Source organism: Pinus tabuliformis, chromosome 1_2, assembly GCF_031772625.1.
Source record: "Pinus tabuliformis cultivar Carrire ecotype Pingquan chromosome 1_2, CPIR1, whole genome shotgun sequence".
In the NCBI taxonomy this organism is placed as follows: Eukaryota; Viridiplantae; Streptophyta; class Pinopsida; order Pinales; family Pinaceae; genus Pinus; species Pinus tabuliformis.
Genome location: NC_142298.1, coordinates 875,881,764 through 875,905,291, shown reverse-complemented (window position 1 = coordinate 875,905,291; position 23,528 = coordinate 875,881,764). Strand labels below are relative to the sequence as shown.

Here is a 23,528-nt window from a genome sequence, read left to right as displayed (position 1 = left end):
TATGTACAATTTCATGCCAACTCATGGTAGTAGTAAGACTAACCTCGAGAAAAATAATGAAAAAGCCTTTTTTTTGTTAAATTGTAGCAACAAAAGGCTCCATGTGACTTGTGCCTTAGTTAGATGGAGAAAATTGAATTTCCACATCAACACGATGACTTGACTTGCATTTAGCTGGAGTGACATAGACAAGTCAATTAGTTAAGTAAGTCAATTTGATTTTGTGGGCAAGAAGTAGAGTTTTACATGAGTTGATTGTTAATATGTAGCAATCTAATAGAGCTATAGTTATTGAAACTCAATTATCTGAGATCAAGTCATGAATAGAGTTAGTAGGAGTTCAGTTGAGTAGTTGTAACTATTGTTAACTCACTTATCTCTTAGTTAGCTATTCAATTACTAAAAATATCCCTAGACATGCACAAAATTCGAATTGCCTAGTTGATTGGAGGAAAAAGGCATCATTGTATTTATCAATGTATATCAGTGAGTGTACAAGTTTTTCATTAAAGCATGGGAGCAATTTCTTGTATTTGTGCAAGGAAATAGGATATTCCACTATCTTTTAAGAGCTAATTTCCTAAGGTATTATGCAAGGAAATTGGAGGAAGGTTCAGGAATATTTTGGCTAAGTTTTGGTCAAAGTAAGAGGAGATAAGTATTGTAGTGCAGTTTGAGCTTCAAGCATTGAATTTTTTATTGTAATAGATCCATATTCTTATATTATTTAATGCAAAAAAGGAGGGTTTTTTCCTTGCTGGGCTCCATAGTAAAAATACTATGTTCATTGTGACTGAATGATTCCATGTTATTGCATGTGCTTCTATTGTAAGTTTTCCTTTCTACATATTGAGTAGAAGAAATTTGTCTATATTTTTTTCAGTCTGATTTCTTTAGCAGCTGCAAATTTTGATCTATTTCTACATGGTATCAAAGCTATTGAAGACTACATAGAAACTAGGTTTCGGATCTTCTCTCAGAGAAATTTCAATTTACATAGTTTTTGGTGCAATTTTTCTTCAGTGCAGGAACAATGTCTTTCAATGGCTTAAGTATCGATTAGAGGGAACCTCAAATTTATGTGATTAGAAAGATAAGATGTAGGTTTCTCTAGACGCCAATGGAGTATTGGAATACACACAAACTGATATTTGAAAAGCAACAACATTAGATGCTCAACAATTGGCACAGTGGAAGAAAAACAGTAAAATCTATGAGGATTATTCTGGAGGGAGTTAGAGATCATTTAGTTTAGAATTGGAATGGTAAGGAGACTTCATTTATAATGTGGAAAATCCTCATAGATCTATTCCAAAGCAACAGTGATGCTAGAAAATTAGAATTGAGAGATAAGCTCAAGAACATTTGAATGGGTAAAAATGAAATTGTTGTTCAATGCCTATCCAGATTCACTCAGGTGAGAGATGAACTTGGAGGAGATGGAGAAAAGGTGCCATCATTTGAAATTTTTAACTTAGCACTCCTTGAATTTGAAATCCTAGCACAACTATCAAGTTTCAGTTAATGGAAGAGATAAGTTACCAAATCGGAGAGAGAATTTGGTTTGATTTGGTGCAAAGGATATTAGAAGAAACAGCAGAGATGGTGTCACATCCAAAACTGATGAGGAAGAAAGCATTGCTTTGGTAGGTAAAGTAAATAAATCTAAGGGAAAGAAGGCCTAAGGAAAGGCATAATCTAGCCAGAACCAGGGTAAGAAGAAATGTTTCCATTACCATGATTATGGACACTATGCAACCAAGTTTCCACACAAGAAATTTAGTAAGAATCCTATAGCACCAGCAGGAAGGGATGCTCTCACATCATAATTCGAGTTAAATTACACCCCCATTTCATGCATGGAAATTATTGTATGAGGCAGTCTATGGTACATTGATTCTAGTGCTTCATTTCATATGACAGGAAATAAGGAGTTCTTTAGCAACTTCGAGGAGAACCTACAATTACACATAGAACTTAGATATGAGGGGAGGTATAGTACCAAAGATATTGGTACTATCACCTTTAAAATGGGTTCAAGAACTCATATTTACCTAAAGAATGTAATGCATGTGCTTGGGATGAAGAAAAAATTAGTTTTTGTAGGTGTACTTGAAGACCGTGGATATGATGTGGTGTTAAGTAAGGGGAAAGATTATCCGAATCATGTTTCTACTGGAAAATTAAAACAAATTGATATTTCGGTGAAAAATATATACAAGCTAGAGGCAGATGCATGTGCTCCATTGAGAAATAAGGCATAACATGTTCACGGCCAAGATGTTGGAGAGATCTGGCATAGGTGCATGGGACACCTACACCATAGATCTTAGAAAATAATGCAGTAAATAATCAGTGGATTTCCAAAATGCACCCTTAATCAACATGATGTTTTAAGGGATGCACTCTTGGAAAATATGTTAAATCCTCCTTACAAGGTTGAGATAGCAAATATGGAGCCATCTTGGAGCGATTTCACTGATATGTGTGTGGACCATTTTCTACAGTCTTAGTTGCAAAGGATAGGTATTATGCTATCTTTGTAGATGATTTTTCCTACAAATGTTGAATCTATTTTATGAATAAAAATGATGAGGTTTATTAAAAAAAAAATGAAATCAAAGCCTTAGTTGAAAATGATATTGGACAAAAAATTGAATCCCTGAGAAGTGATAATGGATGAGAGTATGTGTCTAATGATTTCAATTAATTATGTTCAAAGGATAGTATTATAAGTGAGTTAACTGCACCACAAAATCCATAAAAAAAATGGGATGGCAGAGAGGAAAAATAGAAGCATTGTAGGGGTTGCAAGAGCAATGTTCCATGACTAGGTACTTCCACTATACATGTGGGAAGAAGAATGTAATACAATTGTTTATTAGTAGGACATGAGCCATCACAAAATTATTGGAATGATCACACTTAAAGAGGATTTCTTTGGGAGGAAGCCAGATGTGTCCAACTTTCGCATTTTTGGATCCATCATTTATTGTCATGTCTCTAATGATAGCTGGAAAGAGTTGGAGCCTACTGCAAATAGGGGGATATTTGTACGATACACATAAACATATCATATTTACCAGTTGTATATTCCTTCACTCAAGATAAATATGATGAGGAGAGATGTTAGATTTGATGAGGAGAAGGCCATGAGAAGATATCTGGAATGAGAGTTGAGAATTCCACCAGAGGAGGAGCTTCTAGCTCTAAAGGAGGATCATAGAAAGATCCACAATATTTTCTGGAGCAACCAAATGTGGAGGATCAGAGAGAAATTTGAATGGAGGCACCCATTCACAAAGATCCTTCTGGATAAGGGAGGAAGAGAACCACAAAGGCAGATGAGTTAGTGCAAGAAGCTTAGGAGCATGTTGGAGCTCCTAGATCCTTACGCAAAAAGAGGATATCACCAGATAGATATATCAAATATATGGACCTCATGATAAATTGATTGATTTTGATCCTTATTCATTGGAGGAAGTAGTTTCCCGGTAGGTGTGGGTAGATTCCATGGTTGAGGAGTATGATTCCATCATGAAGAATGACACTTGGGTGCTTTTTGCCTAGACTTGAGGGAAAAACTATTATTGGCTCCAAGTGGGTGCATAAGGTGAAACATGCAGTTAATGGTAGCGTTGACAAGTTCAAGGCTATATTTGTGGTAAAAGGCTTCTCATAAGTAGAGGGATTTTATTATGAGGAGACATTTTCCCCTGTGGAAATATATTCTTCTATCAGGACCATACTAGCATTGGTAACATAGTTTGTGTGAAAGATCCACCAAATGGATGTTAATATTTCCTTCCTCAGTGGAGCAGTTGAGGAAGATATCTACATTGAGCAACCTGAGGGATTTTATACATTTAAAAGGGAGACACATGTGTGTAGACTCAGGAGAGCCCTTTATGGTCTCAAGTAGGCACCTCTTTCTTGGTACTCTTGCATAGGTTCCTATCTGAGTTCATTGGGCTTCACTAAGAGTGAATCGGATGCCAATCTATATTACACTTTGGTATATGGTAGTTTTCTGATCTTAATCCTGTATGTACATGATTTGATACCGATAGGAGATGAAAGGTTGATCCAGACTTGCAAGGAGGACCTTACAAGAGAGTTTTAGATTAAAGATATGGGTTCTATGTACTACTTCCATGGTTTGAAGGTATGGAAGGTATATGAAGAAATATTTTTTGGTCAAGGAAACTACACCTCTGAAATCCTTCAAAGGTTCTATATGCATGATTGCAAGCCCATGGAAAATCCTCTAGCTACTAACAAGAGGAAAGAGGATATTTATACAAGAGAGGAAGTAGATGACACTATTTACAGATAGTTGGTGGGGTCCTCAATGTACTTGGGGAACACAAGGACTAATATCTATTTTGCTTTTAATCATCTTAGTCAGTTTATGGTGTAGCCTACCAAGCTCCACTTAAAAGTAGAAAAATAAATACTTAGATACCTCAAAGTCATGCTAGATTTTATTTTATGGTGCAGGAGGACTAATGGAGTGAAGCTCCAATGTTTCACAAATTCCTATTAGGGAAGGATTTCATCAGATAGGAGGAGTGCATTCTGAGCTATCTTCAGTGTTTGGTCAACAACAGTTTCTTGGTATAGCAAGAAGCATATATCTATCGCACTTAGCTCAACAGAGGCTGAGTATATGACTGTTATTCAAGAAACATGTGAGGATATTTGGATGAGGAAGACCTTGTTTAGTATATTCAGTCAAGGGATGGATCCTACGTTGATCCACTATGACAATCACAGCTGTATAAAACTCTCTAAAAATATAGTGTTTCACTGTAACACCCTCCTCCCACGTTTACACAATATAATCGGTCCACCAGGTTAAACATGTGATGAAGAGTTACTATGATATGATTAAAATCCCCAATTACAGTTAGGGAAGTGGAATCAACAAGCCAAAACCAAATTGACCTTCCTCAGGAGCTATAGGAACCCTAGAGGCTAACCAACCACTCCAGGTGCCCAAACCCTAAGTCTGATTTATTTTTCATAAAAAAAATCCCCTAGTCACATGCACAAGCCTAAATATGTGCGATTGTAGGCCTCCATTCGCTTCCATAAGCCTACAAGAGAAAGAATGCAGTGTTTTTCGACTAGTTTCGTGCCTGCTACCATGAGATTTGAGCCAATTTTTCAATGTTGGTCTCCATACCAATGCTCAGAACTTCATGATACTTTACAAGACAATAAATGACACAAAGAAAAATATTCTAACACAAAGCTTGATAAAGAACTTTGCCTAACTAATCTTCACCATGACATACATTTCGTCGAACACATTGTGAACATGTAATCTACAGGCTATAAATGCATATTTGAACATAAGGGTGTAATTATTACCTGAAAATCACCAAGAAGGTATAATAACTTCTCATAATAATTGTAATAACATATATTAGGTCATCCATTTAATAGCCATTTATTTACCAATCAAAACATGTCAAGAGCCATAACTAGAATCTGTCATGAAACCATGCTTATAACCAACATATAGCCATAATATTAACAATGAAAGACCAGTCATTATCATCATGTAATAACCAACATATTTATACATAATACACAAAAGGAAAAGATCTCTTATCAACATATGAAAATCCAACCAAGTCAAGGACTTCCACGTATCAGCAAACCATAGATTGGGTTGAACCAAATATTTCTTTCATCCAATCACCCATGTACCATATTTCAAGAACGAATGTGGGACTCGGAACAAACCAATCAATGCTTCCTCACGCTTTAACGTGTATCCCACCAAGGGATTCCTGGGCCCAAACAATAAACATACACTACAGTCTTACCTCAATCCTGCCACAGACTAGTCAAGGGATCACTAGACCCTAAACAAGCATGGATGCGTCTAGATCTCTCCACCTAAACCGTGAGGAATTTTTATGTCTCCAACTCTATGTTTTTACCATGTAGCTAGCCATTATCGGTCAAGATATTCCTAGGCCTAACGAGGCTTCACCCTCTAGGATTTACCAAATATCATGTCATTATTAGTCAAGGGATTCCTAGGCCCAACAAGAGTATTCAAAATTAGGATTTACTTTGTATCCCATCATTACCAGTTAATGGATTCTTAGGCCTTGTGTTTTTTTCTGAGACCACCCCACTCAATTTCGAAACCATCCAGAAATCCATCTCAACTAAGTAAGAGAACCCCATCACACCATGTCTATCTAGAAATGGAAAGGAAAGGCTGAAATCCACTCTCACACCTATTAGGACCCATTCCAATGAAAATAAGAACCAAATACACACATGTATGTTCCCTGCATGCCAAAACTAGTAAGGAAATAATACATGCAACTTAGTACCTTCAAGTAATCCCATTGTAGACGCTTGATCCCACTACTCCTTACTTTATCTTTCCTTCCCTTTTCTTTCTTGCCCTTCCTTTTCCTTCCTTCCTCCAATGCTAGAGTGCTCCAAGAATAATATAAGTGTGCAAGAGTATGAGAGAGTAGAGATAATAGAGAGAACTCCAAAACTGAACTGAAAAAAGGTTGTGAACTGATCCTTAGAATCCTTTTCATTAATGAGGCCTCTATTTTCTTCAATTTCCATTTTTCCCTTCATTTTCCTCCTCACATGCAACCTGTGACCTTTCACCTTCCTTTTCTCCTAATTTCCTTTATTTTCATAAATAAATACCAAATAATGCCTCTTTGCCTGTTCAATGCCTTTTTCGTTGTCTTTGTCAAATTCTTTAGCCATAATAAACCAAATGAACACCCTCTAAGATGTTTTTCCCAAGATTCAACTTGGAATAAATGTCCCATGACCTTGGTCTTATTTTGCTTTTATTAACTTTATTACATGGACTTTTAACCTCAGGTTGTTACATACATGATAGGTCCAAGCATATAGACATCATGTACAATCACATGAGAGATTGTATGCATAGGAGGATCATCATGTTGCAGTAAATTCCCACAGAGGAGCAAGATGCAGACATTTTGACAAAGGCCTTGTTAAGAGGCAAGTTCAATTTCCACAGGAGCAGGTTAGGTGTGGTAATTCAAAACCCTTTTCTTGCTAATAAGGAGTGTTAAATTGTAACAAGAAAAGGCTTCATTTGACTTATGCCTTAGTCAAATGGAAAATTTTGAATTTCCACATTAGTAGGATGACTTGAGTTGCATTTAATAGGAGTGACATGGTAAAGTCACTTAGTTAAGTTAGTTAATTCAATTTTGTGGGAAAGAAGTAGAGTTTTTTAAGAGTTGATTATTAAGATCTAGAAATCTGCTAGAGTTATATTTAGTGAAACTCAGTTATATGTGCTTTAGTCATGAATAGAGTTAGTTGGTGTTCAGTTGAGTAGTTGTAACATTTGTTAACTCATTGATCTTTGATTTAACTACTCAATTACTAAAAGTAGCCCTATTCATGCATGGAATTCAATTTTCCTAGTTCAGCGGAGGAAAAAGGCATCATTGTAATTATCAATGTATACTAGTGAGTGTATAGGTTTTTCATTAGATAAGGTGAGCAATTTATCTTGGATTTGTGGAAGGAAATGTGAGATTTCCCTATATATTAGGAGATAATTTCCTCGGGAATCATCTAAGGAAATAGGAGGAAGCATGACGCCTATTTTGGCTAAGTATTGGTCATATAAGGTAGAGCAGGAGGAGATTAGTATTGCAGTTCATGTTGAGCTTCAAGGATTCGAATTGTCATTTTAATAGATCCATATTCTCGTCTGATTGAATAGAAACAGAGGAGGGGTTTTTCCCAATTGGGTTCTCCAATAAAAATATTGTGTTTGTTGTGATTGAATGATTGCATGTGTTTATATTGTATGTTTTCCTTTATGTGGATTGAGTAGAAGAAATTTGGGTCTAGTGTTTCCTATTTGAATTCATTAGCAACCGAAAATTTCAAGTTATTTCTACATTTGTTAGCCAAATAAGCATAATATTCACAACGTTTAAAATTCTCTAACCCTGTAATCAATCAAAGGAATCATATATTCCCTCATGAGATGATTTTGTTGAATGTGGAAGTTGCTAGTTCCTGCAAGAAGAAAATTCTTGTCAATGAGGATATTTGTGTAGCTAAGTCTCATCAAAAATAAGAATTGAAGTATAGATGTTAAAAGAAATGGAAAAATAGGATTGGGATATTACTTGTGCCTCATGGTAACTAAGGCAAAGCCCCTTTGATACCCTAAATATGAAAGAAGGAAAAAAAAGACAAAACAAAAACATAAACCTTGTAAATTAACTAAGAGAAGAGTTTGGTTATTTTAAAAGGCGATGAATGAAATCAACCCTAAAAATCGTAGTTATTACCTATTGGGTATTTTATACCCTAGATGTTAAGAACAATAGTTGGATATGTAGATGAAAACTTCACAATAGCTCTCTAGGTTTCTACAAACATAAAGAGAGAAGGTTATAATAGAGTAGACTTCAAATTTTGAAGAACCATCAGAGAAGAAAATCTTGAGAAAGCACAAAAAATAATGAAATAATTAAAGCCCCTTGAAGATTACCTACACAAAAACCTTGAATGAAAATGTTTGTTCTAGAGCTCGCTAGAGCTTAAAATATCCTTCCTAGAAGAAAAAAAAAACATAAAGGTGGAAGAACGCAACAATTTATAGTGAAAGATACTTCAAAACATTGAGAGATGAACCAAAGCTTCATTCAAGCTCTTCTGATATGCTCGGGATATTGTAGCCTTATTAGACATTACTTTCATCTAAGCTTAAGAAACTTCAAAGGAAGAGTAGAAAAAATCATCAAATCAAGAAAGAAAAAATGTTACCACCTAATGTATCCCTGGGCATATTATTCAAGGGAAATAATCAACCATTTGAGTTAATCCTTTTACCAAGCAAACCAATTAGGCGATGTGATTCAAGGAGGTTACCCATATGGCATGTACATCGACGCCTATGGGATCTCATCTGTCAAGCCCTGAAAACAAAAACAAAAACAAAAAAAATTGTTAGGAGATGGCAGAAATCCCAACGACACTAGTTAACTAGGCGAGGTGTACATGCAAAGGTAGATAGGGAGGTCATTGTGACTTTTCATGATGAAAAACCTCTGAGAGTTATGGCAGAGTTTATTAGTGGGACTCGGATAGATAGCGTTAAGGCTGAAATAAGATCAAATTTTTTGTCTAATCAAGTGTTTACAATTTTTTTTTACTTATAATAAAAAATACATTATTTATTTTTTTAGTTAACATTAAGTCTCATATAAGTCAAAACTAAACTAATAGAAATCAAATTGCAATTTACTTAATAGGTACTTTTAAATATGATATGTATAGAACTAGAAAAATTAATAATGTAAATAGAGAATATATCAGATTATGAAATTTTGCATGTAGGTTGGATGTAACTTGTGTGTTATATTGGCATTAAATTTTCCAAACACTAAAATTTTCATGTATTTATGTCATTATTTGTGTGTCTAAATGTGTGGGGAAATGTTTTTTTTTGTTTTTTTTTTTAATTTTTAATTTAAATCCTTTTTCAAAGAGATGGTGAAGCTCAAGGTTATTATATACAATCCATTTATTAGAATTTTTAAGAAAATTCAATAGAGATGCAAAATTCTCGTGATATGAACATTATATGAAAAAAATTTCAACTTCTATAGATATTTTAAGCATTGTAAAATACATTCTAACAATGTTGTGGCAATTTATATAAAAATGGCTTTTTAGAGAGTAGGTATGGGATTGAAAGAAGATTTTTCTAGAATAAATTTGATATAAATGCTTGTAAAAGGCAATGTGATTTGATGAAAATTGTATTAGACTTTACCAATTAAATTCCTACGTGAAAGAAAATTTATTGTTGGGCATGATATAATAAATTGGTACCTAATGTAGTTGTAATCTTAAAATTATATTATTATTACTTTTAAATTATTATATCCAATTTGATTTCATTGAAATAATTGTTTTAAAATAAAGAATAGATATTATGTATTCTCAATTACATGGAGTTCTCTTTATCTCACAAGCTATATAACTAAAAATACCTAATGTAGTTGTAATCTTAAAATTATATTATTATTATTTTTAAATTATTATATCCAATTTGATTTCATTGAAATAATTGTTTTAAAATAAAGAATAGATATTATGTATTCTGGAGTTCTCTTTATCTCAAAATAACTAAAAATAAATCAACTTAGTCATTAAATAGAATATATATATATATATATATATATACTTTTTATCAAAATTAGGTGAAATAATTTCAATAAAAAAATGTGGTTTTTTATAATTTAAAATGTAATTTTTATTGCATAAAGAGATTTAGCACTTTGAAAAACCCTTAAAGCAGTCAAAATTTACAAATTAAACTACCTGATTTTGATTACATTTAAAAAAAATTATCATTTATAAATTAGACTACATATAAATAAAATATGCATATATACCTAAAGAAGAAAAAAACCTTTTTGTAACTTATTATATAATAATGAATATATATAATAATAAAAAATAAAAATATATCTAAAAAAATTAACCAATTTATAGTTCTCAAAGAAACGAATATTTCTAAATTGTTAAAGTAAAGTTGACTTCCAACCATATGACAGGATTGAGGCTCTCTAAAAATATATTTATAGAAGGATGATTCCCAAAAATATATTTATAGAAGGATGATTCCCAATGCTAACCTAGTTATCTAAAAATATCTTTATAGCAAGATGATTCCCAATGCTAACCTAGTTATAATAGTATTTTGACACGATTGAGGATCTCTAAAATTATCTTTATAGAAGGATGATTCCCAATGCTAACCTAGTTATCTAAAAATATCTTTATAGAAAGATGATTCCCAATGCTAACCTAGTTATAATTGTATTTTGAGAATTTTGACTAACACTACATTACTTGATTCAGAGTTATAGATAGTCAACAACAATGATCGTTTAAGTGGATTTTATAATTGTATTTTGAGAATTTTGACTAACACTACATTACTTGATTCAGAGTTATAGATAGTCAACAACAATATCGTTTGAGTGGATTTTGAAGAAAGGGAACTACCCTATTTACAACCTTCACCTCTTATTCCTTTAAATTTCTTAGAAAAAATCAAATACTCTTTTTTCTTCTTTTTTTTACATTTATTGTAATAGTACGATTTTAACAACATTTTATAAATTAATTTCAAATAAAATATAAATCAATAATTGTTTTAATTCTTAAAAGTAAAGTTTAAAAATTTAATTAATTTTTATTTTTTATTATTGGGGTAATAACGCATTCAAGAACAACAATGATCTTTTGAGTGGATTTTGAAGAAAGGGAACTACCCTATTTATAACCTTCACCTCTTATTCCTTTAAATTTCTTAATATCAAGCTTTGAAAAAATCAAACTCTTTTTTCAAAATCAAATACTTTTTTTATTTATTTATTTTACATTTATTGTAATAGTACAATCTTAACAACATTTTATAAATTAACTTCAAATAAAATATAAATCAATAATTGTTTTAATTCTTAAAAGTAAAGTTTAAAAATTTAATTAATTTTTATTTTTTATTTTTTATTATTGGGGTAATAACGCATTCAGACGCAGGCATTCGATTGTGACATTAAATTTCAATGGACTAAAAAATAAAATAGGTTTTCATAAAATTAAATTGACTAAAAATTAAATAAGTTTTCGATTATGACATTAAATTTCAATTGAGTAAAAATTAAAATAGGTTTTCTTAAAATTTATTTTTTCTAAATTTTAATTGGGTAATGTTTACATTAATTGGGTAATATTAATTTTGATTGGGTAATGTTTTCTAATGTAAACCTAGAAGAGGAAAAAAAAATATTTTTTAAATATTCAAAAATTTATTTTTTCTGGCACGGATTTGATTGTGACATGGATTAGATTTTATTTTGATTGTGACATGGATTGGATTTGATTGTAACACTAAATTTTAATTGCTTAAAAATTAAAATAGGTTTTTTAATGTAAATTAATAGGTTTTTTAATGTAAATTTAAAAGAAAAAATAATTTATTTTTTAAATAATTAAAAATCAATTTTTGATTGAATGGATAATGTACTTGGGTAATGTTTCCTAATGTAAACCTAGAAGAAAAAAATAATTTATTTTTGAAATATTTAAAAATTTAAATTAAAATAGGTTTTCTAATGTAAACCTAAAAGAAGAAAAATAATTTATTTTTTAAATATTTAAATATTTATTTTTTATTTTTTAAATATTTAAAAATTTATTTTTTATCAATTTTGATTGGATAATGTATCCCCGATTGGGGTGGAGAAAAGGACCTTGTGTAGATTAATGATGGTGGGCAGTGTGTGTCAGCAGAAGCCTCACTCTTGGGCAATCATTTTAAAGGATGCAAAGAGAGCATACAAAGAAGAGAGAACCCAGAGACAAGGTACCAAGCGAATTATGGCGAAAGAAGGGATGGGAAACAACGACGATCAGTTGCTGGCGTGCAGGAGAGGTAGCAATAAATCAACGGGAGCAGATGAAGATATCTATGCTAATAAACTACGGAATTGTAAGGTGGCGAAGGCTGTTGATACCTGGCGTAGAATTCTTGGATACTGTTTCCGAAAAGGGCAAGAGACTATGGCGGAGGGAGGTAGGCAGGCAAGAGTAAATAGTGAAGAGGATGGCAGAAGGATGAGAAAGACGGTTAAGCAGAGGACTCAGGAGGACGACAACTCTCAGGGGATTAATAACCATCAGAGGTTTAAAGAAAGCAAGGGGAGGATCAGGAGGAAGGAGCAGGAGGGGATGAAAGAAGATAGAATTTATAGAGAAGGAGAGATGAAGAACGGGAAGGATGAATGCAGGGGGAGAGGGAGGTTCGAGGTCGGCCAAGGAAGCCAGGGTAACACCTGTGGTCGCCCTTCCACAAGAGGTAAGGGCAGAGGTAGTAGGGGTCAAGGGAGAACCGAGCAAGCTAGGAGCTATGATCCTGAGACTCAGTCCTATAATCAACAGAAAAGAGGGCGTCGAACTATGGAACATATGAACAGAGATGCTGAACGCGTGTACAACAATGAGGCCAACGTGGAGATAAGAAGGATTATAGAGAATTTGGAAAATAGAGTTCTGGAGGAGGCCTCTGATCCTGAGATGGAAGATTGGTGCTCTCTTATGCCGGACCCTGGGAACACCAGGGGACGCCTCTCCCAGTATAAACAGGCTCTGCATATGTATTGGGTGATGAAGTGTTTGCTAGCTAAAGCAATGGAATAGGTTGCGGAAGAAATGACAGAGATAGCGCAAGGGTTCCCGAGCTTGAAAGAGGAAATGAAGAGCTTGCACCTCGCGCTTCTGAAACAGGACAGAAAACTTGAGGATATCCAAATCATGCTGAAGATGATAACCAAGGTGCACCGTGAGGAAGAGGTTAAACCAGAGATCATGGTAGAATGATTTGTTTTTGTTGTGTTTTCAAATTTTATCAGTTAGGACCAAGAGAATCAGTTTTGTGGACAGTTTGTGGAATGCAACAATGGATAAGGATATAGCAATAGTTTGTTGGTAGGCTGATGGTTATGTTTTAAACTTGTTACTGCACTTACTCAGTTTTTAAGTTAGCATTATCTAACTTTCGATGACCTTCATACCCGGTTTCCCTTCGGGGCGGGTGGAGGTTCCCTATGTTTATACATAGTTTTGCTCGTTGTTGATAATACAAAAAGCCCTATCATAAATTACAAAAAAGAAATGATTGGATAATGTAATTGGGTAATGTTTTCTAATGTAAACCTAGAAGAAAAAAATAATTTTTTTTTAATATTTAAAAATTTATTTTCTGTCAATTTTAATTGGATAATTTTCCTAGGCTCTTATTCTGAGATCATTATTTTATTTTCCCATCATTTATTGCTGGAGTGTTGGAGACTTTGGGTTGAGGAATGCAATTAATGGAGAATTGAAATATCTCTGCAACGTCATCGAGACTTTGGGTTGATGAATGCAATTAATGGAGGAATTTGGAGACTTTGGGTTGAGGAATGCAATTAATGGAGAATTGAAATATCTCTGCAACAAACACATTGTCGTTGGAGTCATCGAGACTTTGGGTTGATGAATGCAATTAATGGAGGAATTTGTTTTCGTTTTGATTGGGCTCACACTGTACGGAGCAATGAACGTGACTGTAGTATTGGCTCTGCCATTGTGGCAAACTTATGAACGGGCATGCCTTCATTAATTTTCCTATTTATGGGCGAGGTTCTATTTATATTTTTTATTTAGAGTTCGTTATTTAGAGTAGTATAACGAGGCTGAGGAATTTCAGGATGGCTAAAAATGGCTGGCTGAGAAATTTCCGGATAGCTAAAAATGGCCTGAATCTAAAAATGACCGGAATCTGGATAAAAAAGTTTCAAAGTTTCTATTTATATTTATATTTTTTATTTTTTATTTAAAGTAGTATAACGAGGCTGAGAAATTTCCGGATGGCTAAAAATGGCCGGAATCTGGACAAAAAAGTTTCAAAAATTCTTATAGAAGTAGTGCTTGAATCATGTTTTTATAATGGAAATGGATTCAACACTAAATATGGATTCAACACTATCAAAATATTTAGGACACCTAAAATTTTGAAGTTTAATAACTATAATTTGGATTTACAAAAATTCTGGCCACATTTAATTTGGATTTACAAAAATTCTGGCCGCATTGTTATTCTTGAGTAGGCGCGTTTTTGCGTTTTTCATTTAGCAGTTGTCTATAACGCGACTTTTTGAAAGCTTTTCCGGCGGGTTTTCCAGTCGAAATCCGGCAGAAATTTATTGGAATGGCAAGTTTGATAGCTAGTTTCTGCACAATGAAAGCTACCCCGGGGTTTTCGAGGGTGCTGAATCCAAATATGCAGTTAAAAAACCATTTTAACTGCAACAAATCAAGATTTAACCTCAATTTCTTCCGCCGGATTCCGTCACCGGAATCTCCAAAAAGTCGCATTATAGACAACTCCTTTTATTTAGACTACGCGTTTTTGCGTTTTTTTTTTTATTTACATCCGTTTGAAATGAATTTATCGTTTCCAAATTGTCACTCTAACAAAATTGCAGTTCGAATCGGAGATACGCTCGACCCGGATGCAGTCCAATCTGTTCTTGTCGGCTCGGGAACCTGGGTCTCCTTGTGCTCTTTTTTAAAGATCTCATGAGTGCCAAATTTGTCCAATCGTAAGGATGCTTTCAAGAATTCATACTGCAGAACTTCAGTTGAAGAAAAAGGGAAAATGTGCCAATTAATACAAAAACAACAAAATTATAGCTCGGGCAATCATCTCAAATTGGCCATCGATTGTCAATTTGAATTTAGATATGAGATTTCAAAAATATTTATGAATATTTTGGAATCCAATCGCAATCACAAACCGTAGTGAATCCAAACATTAGAACTAAAATGTTTTTAACACACGACAATAAAACTAAAATGTTTTTCATAACAGAAATTGCATCTTATAATATAATAATGAAGACCAGATTCCTCATCGTCTACTACAATATAGTCTTACTCCTCATATCCAACGTCTTGCACTTCAAATTTCTGTTGTTTTAATCGGTTGGTCTCCTGTTTTAAACGATTGGTTGCATCATTTTCATGGTTCTTCAAGGCATATGTTGCTGATGGTGCCATCGTTTTCAATCCATCCTGCTCCTTCGGTGGTTTCAAACCATTGGTAACTCCGAGTTGATGATCTATTGCGATGTTCATTTGCAATATTTGAGAAAAATTACAGGAAAAAATACAAACAGGCAACAACATATCTATTGAGAATTACATAAAAAAATTACAGAAAAGAGGAGCAGCAGAATAGATATGAATACCAGGAGTAAGCTTCATGTGAGCATCTGGCAAGTCTTCAACATCGACCAGCTTGCGTTCAAGCTGAGCCATTCTACTGCTAAGAAACAAATTCTGACTAAATCCTTCTGCACTTTGCAAGACTAGCACTTCTGAACGAATTCTAAACTTCTGGTTTTCAAAATCTATCTCAGACAGAGTGAAGGTTCGTCCTTATCAGATCTAGAGTGATCTTGACATAACACGCAACAAATGCGTCTGGTTTACTAATTTGGCACCTGGCATTTGTAATGCTACGTGTTAGATTTATGGACACGCGGACACAAATGTGGGCATCCGAACAATCTCAAAGTTAAATATCATCGCACACGGGAAACTATACTCGTCAAAGTTAAATATCATTGCGCATGGGAAACTATACTCTTCTACCACATGAAAAATGGCAATAAGTGTTTTATCGTTTGAATATTGAATTTTGTTATTTGCTTTATGAATTTGATGGTCAAGGGTAGGGTTTAAATTTAAAGGTGTTTATTTGATGGTTAAGGGAAAGCTTTAAATTTAAAGGGTTAATGCATTTAGAATTATTTTGATTGAAATTTAAATTATTTTGATTGTGACATTAAATCTGAATTGACTAAAAATTAAAATAGGTTTTTTAATGTAAATATTAAAAAAACATTTAATTTATTTTTTTTAAATTAAAAAAATTTGTTTTTTCAATTTTGATTGGGTAGTTTTCTTAGGCTTTTATTTTGCCATCATTATATGTACTTTCCAACGCAACACTTTTATGTTAAAAACATCATACAAATTATTAAAAAAATTGAAATATCTCTACAACAAACATATTGGAATTTTTTGTTGTTGGAGTAATCCAGACTTTGGGTTGATAAATGCAATTAATGGAGTGAAACAATCAATGCCATTTGTAAATTTTAGGCATACAAACTTCAAAGTCAAGACTGCATCATACTGAAGTTTGCAAAGAAATTGCCCATCAGCAATGGAAGTCATGCATGGCTCAGACTTGGGGCAAGCCCTATTTCCACCCCTATAGGAAATTGAAGAGACTCTAAGAACCATTAAGAGACTCTAAGGACAGTCTTGGGAGATGGGTTCTAACATCGGGTTTGGCTGTTGACTCGTGTGCATCATTTCCCCGGCTAACAGATTCTGATTAATAGGAGAATGTGTTGACGTCTCGGTATGTATTCGCATCCATCAACCATGGCTTATGTGGATGTCACATGATCCACCATGGGCATGATCTGCATGATGATCTCAGATTTCAATTTTCCCCAAATGTTTTGATATTATTTTCCCTCTCAGTTTTGATATTTTCAGTTTACCCGCCCACTATATTTTGAATTTGGCCTTGCATACTTCGTGTCTGGTAGCGTTGGGTGTCGTTAAATTTATATCCTTGGAGGTTCAAGCTACTGTAACGATAGTAGAAAATTCAGTGGAAGGGGTGTGGGACAATGTTGTCTCACGACAGGACAATGGAAAAACAGGCGATGAGAGAGTCCTTTGATAAGCTAAGGCTATGCGTTGTCGAAGAGCAATTGGACTCCATGATTTGCTGATTAGTGCCAATTTCTTCACAGGTACCCTCCTGCCTGAGTTAGGTAATATTACAAACGTCAAGTACTTGAATGTGAGGGGTAATTCGCTAACATGAAGTGTTAGGATTCCAAGAAACTCTCCTAGGTTATAGCTCGAAGATGCCTGGTAACATAAAAATTCAACTATTGTTACAAGGTTTAATGGAAGGAATGATGGTTTGGTTCAAGCCAGATAATCGCTTCTACTTTGTTCACTCCAAACATGCATGAACACCCTCAGACTACAAGGCTTTAGACCACCAATTTTCATAGTTTAGATATTAGGTGAATATGGAGAATACTAACCACACCAGCAGATAAACAAGACCATGTGATGGCCGGCTGTAACTAGTACAGAAACCTACAAATATAATCTATTAATGCAAAGACAGGATGACAGCTCTCTTGCATTAGACAGAAAGAAACCTGAGCAACCTATTCAGTGATGCATTCAAAATTCTAACATAGAGATAAGATGACAATTATCTAGTGCTAAACATCAAGAGATCAAGAACACAGCATATCAGGTACAAGCTTAGAACAGAGGAAAATGGGTAGTGAGTAGTTAACAACAAAAGAAGCTTGTATTTGTTGAAAATGAAGATGAGACGCTGCAAGTGACAAAATGTCTATAGTCTCCAGAATTTGAACCGTACATCAAATGCCAACCCTGATTACATCTTACTCCTGGATATTTATAAGTTTTCATTACAATGGCACTTGGCCATTTAGGTATGCGGGGGTCATAATTGACCACCAATTGCATTTAACTGCCTGATGGAGTCTCTGAACGAGGTTGCTTGTTTCAGTGGGTGAATTCGATCTGTTCAAGTGTTGTGTTGTCCTTTAGGTGGTTGGAGTGCTCGTACTAGTGAAGTCCATGACTGATAAATTCGGATACAGAGTCGTGTTGTGTCATTTTCTTCTTTGGCCATGCTTAATGCTAAATGTGGTTGTTGGGGATATTACTGTAACTGATGCTAGCAGAGCTAGTCATCTCCTTCTTTGAGCAACGAAATGGTCATAGGACGTGGAATGCATGGGTAGGTGCATGATTTGGGTGAGCGAGAAGAATGACCGTCGAAACAGGGAAATGAACGATGGAGATGGTTCGGTGGAGGCTATCAACCGAGGTGGGAGCGGGGTGTGTTAAGGCCATTGGATCTTCAGGGGACAGATCAGACAGTCATCGGGTGATGGAGTTGAATGGGCGCTAACGGGTGAGGGTGGTTTGCTTGGCCAGTAACGGTTTTCATCTCACCGCTTTTGGGCGCTAAGTGGTAATTGCTCGAGCCAGCGCGATTCCACACAATGAACAACATGTAGCAGCGGATGAGAGAGAAAAATTTCCCTCCTCGCATGCTATCGTTCTATCTAGTTGTCCGCGCGATATGTGCAAATGTCGTTAGATCTTGGTGGAGATGATCTGATGGTGGAAAGTGGTCGAGTGGGTCACCTTTATTGGGCGCGATGTGAGCCGTTCGATTGGCGGGGCCTAATCAATGGCGGGGATGCGGCGCAATGGGTTATGAGTGCGCGAAGACATATGGTAGGGTTTTACGGGTGCTTTGGGGTTTTGTGCTTGGGGCTAAGGCCAAAGGGGGTTGCTTTGTCGGGATTAGATGGTATATAGGGAAACGGAAATGGTGGAGAGTAAGCAGGGTAAGAGGAGAAGGGGAAAATGACCCATGTGGGGCCCCTTTGAGGACACAACCAAATAGACCAACCTTCCTTTCAAACTTCAGAGAGTCAGCGTTGAACCTCAGGCTAACACTGGCTCCTTTTGGGGATGAAATCCTCCCTGCGAGGTTTCAAGAACCGTAAACCACTGCCTTTCATATAGAAACAAGATCAGTAATATTTCCTAGTGTTCCATTGGGCATGGATTCAAACTAAGCCTACACTAAAACTTGTAAAAAGAACATATTTACAATGCTGAGGCCTAAAAGCCTTAATTAACATAAACATTCAAAAACTGCCCATTGACTGGGCTATCAAAAACTGTTTCTCCTTCCATACTTTGCAACATGAAAGTGTTGTTCCCCTAGACCTGAGCGATGATGAATGATCCTTTCCATAGAGCATTGAATTTACCAGGATCTCCTTGCCTTTCCTTCAGTGCATCCCATTGGAGAAAACAGTCACCATACTAAGAATTGACCCTTTTTACCTTTGTAAGAAAGGTTTCTTTCTCTTGGTCAGTGTGCACGTTAGCCAATTCATCAAAGACTTGCAAAAGCCTATTGATTTGATCACCTACCTCAAAAAGTTTAGGGCATTTGACCTTATCAGGTAGAGATGGTTTATATTTCACCCCCTCTCTGTATGCTCTCATCCTTGGATGTTTTTCGTGGAAGCTTTTGTACGCTTGTTGAATAATAAGGGCTGTTGTGTACTCGGTTGTGTCATTTGTGGCCTAAACAATTAACATAAATGGTGAATCAATGTATTCTTGTGTGGGGGACACAAAGACTTCACCTGTTTCTGCAGCTTCCTTAGAGCAAGCCCCATCAAAGACGTTGTCCCAAATCTGTGGGTCTTCTTCCTCTGTGATCTGGAAAACTCCCTTTTCAAGTTGTGTGGAGGCCAACTGATAAGGCTTGGTGATGTCAAGACCGAGACTATCCATGACAGCCTTGGGCATTGAATTATGTCTGGCTCCAATATCTAGAGGGAAATTGTGAAGGATTTCATCATGAATAAACAGAGAAACATAGAATGATGCGGAGCTGACTTCACCTTTTTTGATCACTAGGTTGAGAATAACAGTTGGTTGGTCATTTTGCAAATTCACATAGTCAGTGGAAGCTTGGATGGTTTTAGGCTCAAGATCATCAAGGATGGATCTCTTGAGGGACACATTATTCACTGGTTCAATCAGAGGCATGGGTATTCTTGGCTTCTCAATTTCTGATTGAAAACTGAAAGAAGAAGGGGAATTTTCAAGGCCTCTTACCTCTGTGGCTGGAACTTTGAGGAAGATGGGATCAACTATTGGTTGCTTCTGCTTATTAGCTTGTTGTTCTGCAGGGACAAAAGCTTTATGAGCAGGAGCTTCTTTGACATTATTCATCATAGATCTCAAATCATATTGGTGTTGATCGAAAGTTTGTAGAAAATCTTCACCATCCTATTCTTGGCTGATATGACCATTGAATAATGACTTCTCATAGGCAACTTTGGTGAAAAAAGGGGCACTACCTTTGTCTTCCATACCATGGATATCATCATCTTCTTCAAACTGCTCTTCTTCCATCACTGTATTCTAAAAAAGGGTCTTCACCCTTTGGTCTTCATTTGCGTCTTTGTTTCTTTGCAAAATATGCAACTGATCATTTGCTCTTCTATATGGATTTGGGTTTCTAGGAGAAAATGTATTAGGAAGCCTTGCTTTCCCAAAACTCTACTCAACCTTCAACTTGGAGATTTCAGCAAGGAATGACTATCATTTTAGACATTCTGTCCATTTTGGGATTTGAAGATGATGAAGAAGAGGAAGACTCACCTCTCTGCCTCCTTCTATCAGCATGTCCTTTGAGTTTCTCTGTAGCCATGATATTGGATTCCACCTCTAAGGCTGCATCTTGTATTTCAGCTAGAGAAGCACATCTTCACTCTCTTAACAGCAGGCGGAAATCAAAGTCAAAGGCATTGGCATAGATGAGTTTGGCAGAGGTGGGGGTAGGCCTCACTTCAGTTGGTATCTTGTTATACATAAGATTGAAACTTTTATTGAAATCAAACAATGACTCCCCATTTTCCCTTTTTAGGTTGCCAAACTCAGTATGGTAGTATAGCAGGTCTTTCTTATCTCCCTAATGCTTTAAAAACACATCATCTAATGCTTCAATGTCTGCTATAGACCTAGGGGTTAGCTCTCTGAACTAATTTCTAGCCTCTCCATCTAGGCTTTGGACAAATACTCTATCCACACATCATCTTCACCAATATCTAGGTTATCAGCATAACTATAAAAAGACTCAAGGTGTCCTTCAGCTGTTACTTCCTCTATCCTAGTGAACTTAGGCATGTATTTCTGATATTCTCCTGTAGGCATGGCATTCAAAGGAGTAGGAAGCACCAAGGGTCCATACCTAGCAGCTATGATTCTCTCCATTTTGGTGGGTGCTTGTGGACCTACCATGGCTGGGGTTGATGGAAGAGTGCTGGCAGTCTGAAAGGTAGGGAGTTGAGAAATAACTGATAGGCTGAGGGAAACTGATGGACTGGAAGGGAGGTTTCCTTTGGGCTGAGATCCAAAGGGGGCCTTACTAAATAGGGAGCTTTATGAATCTCTGAAAAAATTTCTTCACTACTAGTACTAGAGGCTATATTTACAACATGTAGATGCTCTGTTACAAGCCTTTCTGGCAGAGATACATAAGATTGTTTAGGCTTACCTAATCCTGATGCTCCCTTTTGTGATGTCTTTCTCTGCTTAACAATCTTCTCAGGGTCAGGTACTGAGTTAGCTGGTGATTTTTGAGGATTTCTCTGAGTATGCCTCACAAACTAAGCCAGAACTATGATGTGGTGTCGCCAAGAGGTTAGTCTTCTAGTAGAATGGCCAGATAGATTATTAGAACCAAAAATGTGTCTAGGCTTTGTCTATCATCAAAGCTAGATCTAGGAAGCTGAGCTTCAATCTCCTCTCCCCAAAAACAGTGCCAATTATGTTAGGATTCCAAGAAACTCTCCTAGGTTGTAGCTCGAAGATGCCTGGTAACATATAAATTCAACTATTGTTGCAAGGTTTAATGGAAGGAATGATGGTTTGGTTCAAGCCAGATAACCGCTTCTACTTTGTTTCACTCCAGACATGCATGAACACCCTCAGACTACAAGGCTTTAGACCACCAATGGTTACAGTTTGGATATTATGTGAATATGGAGAATACTAACCACACCAGCAAATACACAAGACCATGTGATGGCCAGCTGCAACTAGTATAGAAACCTACAAATCTAATCTATTAATGCAAAGATAGGATGACAGCTCTCCTGCATTAGATAGAAAGAAACCTGAGCAACCTATTTAGTGATGCATTCAAGATTCTAACACAGAGATAAGATGACAGTTATCTAGTGCTAAACATCAAGAGATCAAGAACACAACATATCAGATACAAGCTTAGAACAGAGGAAAATGGGCAGTGAGCAGTTAACAGTAAAAGAAGCTTGTATTTGCTGAAAATGAAGATGAGACGCTACAAGTGAAAAAATGTCTACAGTCTCCAGAAGTTGAACCTTACATCAAATGCCAACCCTGATTACATCTTGCTCCTGGATATTTATAAGTTTTTCGTTACAATGGCACTTGGCCGTTTAGGTATGGGGGGTCATAATTGACCACCAACTGCATTTAATTGCCTGATGGAGTCTCTAAACGAGGTTGCTTGTTTCAGTGGGTGAATTTGATCTGTTCAGGTGCTGTGTTGTCCTTTAGGCAGTTGGAGTGCTCGTACTAGTAGAGTCCATGACTGATAAATTCGGTTACAGAGTCATGTTGTGTCCTTTTGTCCTTTGGCCATGCTTTATGTTAAATATGGTTGTTGGGGATATTACTATAACTGATGCTGGTGGAGCTAGTCATCTCCTTCTTCGGGCAATAGAATGGTCATAGGACGTGGAATGCATGGGTAGGTGGACAATTTGGGTGAGCGAGAAGAATGACCGTCAGATCGGGGAAATGAACGGCGGAGATGGCTCGGTGGAGGTTATCGACCGAGCTGGGAGCGGGGTGTGTTAGGGCTGTTGGATCTTCAATGGACAGATCAGACGGTCATCGGGCGACGGAGTTGCACGGGCGCTAATGAGTGAGGGTGCTTTGCTTGGGCAGTAATGGTTTTCATTGCACCACTTTCGGGTGCTAAGTGGTAATTGCTCGGGGCAGCGCGATTCCACACAATGAATGACACGTAGCAATGGATGAGAGAGAAAAATCGCCCTCATCATGTGCTATTGTTTGATCTAGTTGTGTGCGCAATATGTGCGAAGGCCATCAGATCTTGGTGGAGATGATCTAACAGTGGAAAGTGGTCGAGCGGGTCACCTATATCATGCACGATGTGAGCCATTGGA

At 36.0% G+C, this 23,528-nt stretch overlaps 1 long non-coding RNA gene across 1 annotated transcript; it reads right to left on the bottom strand.

The window, feature by feature from the left end:
- Positions 1-15,464: 15,464 nt before the first annotated feature.
- Positions 15,465-16,059, bottom strand: LOC149208752 (uncharacterized). Its single transcript, XR_016252158.1, has 2 exons — positions 15,864-16,059; positions 15,465-15,734 (listed from the first exon to the last, which is right to left on the bottom strand). It is a non-coding gene; the product is annotated as an uncharacterized LOC149208752 (long non-coding RNA).
- Between the last annotated feature and the right edge of the window lie 7,469 nt (positions 16,060-23,528).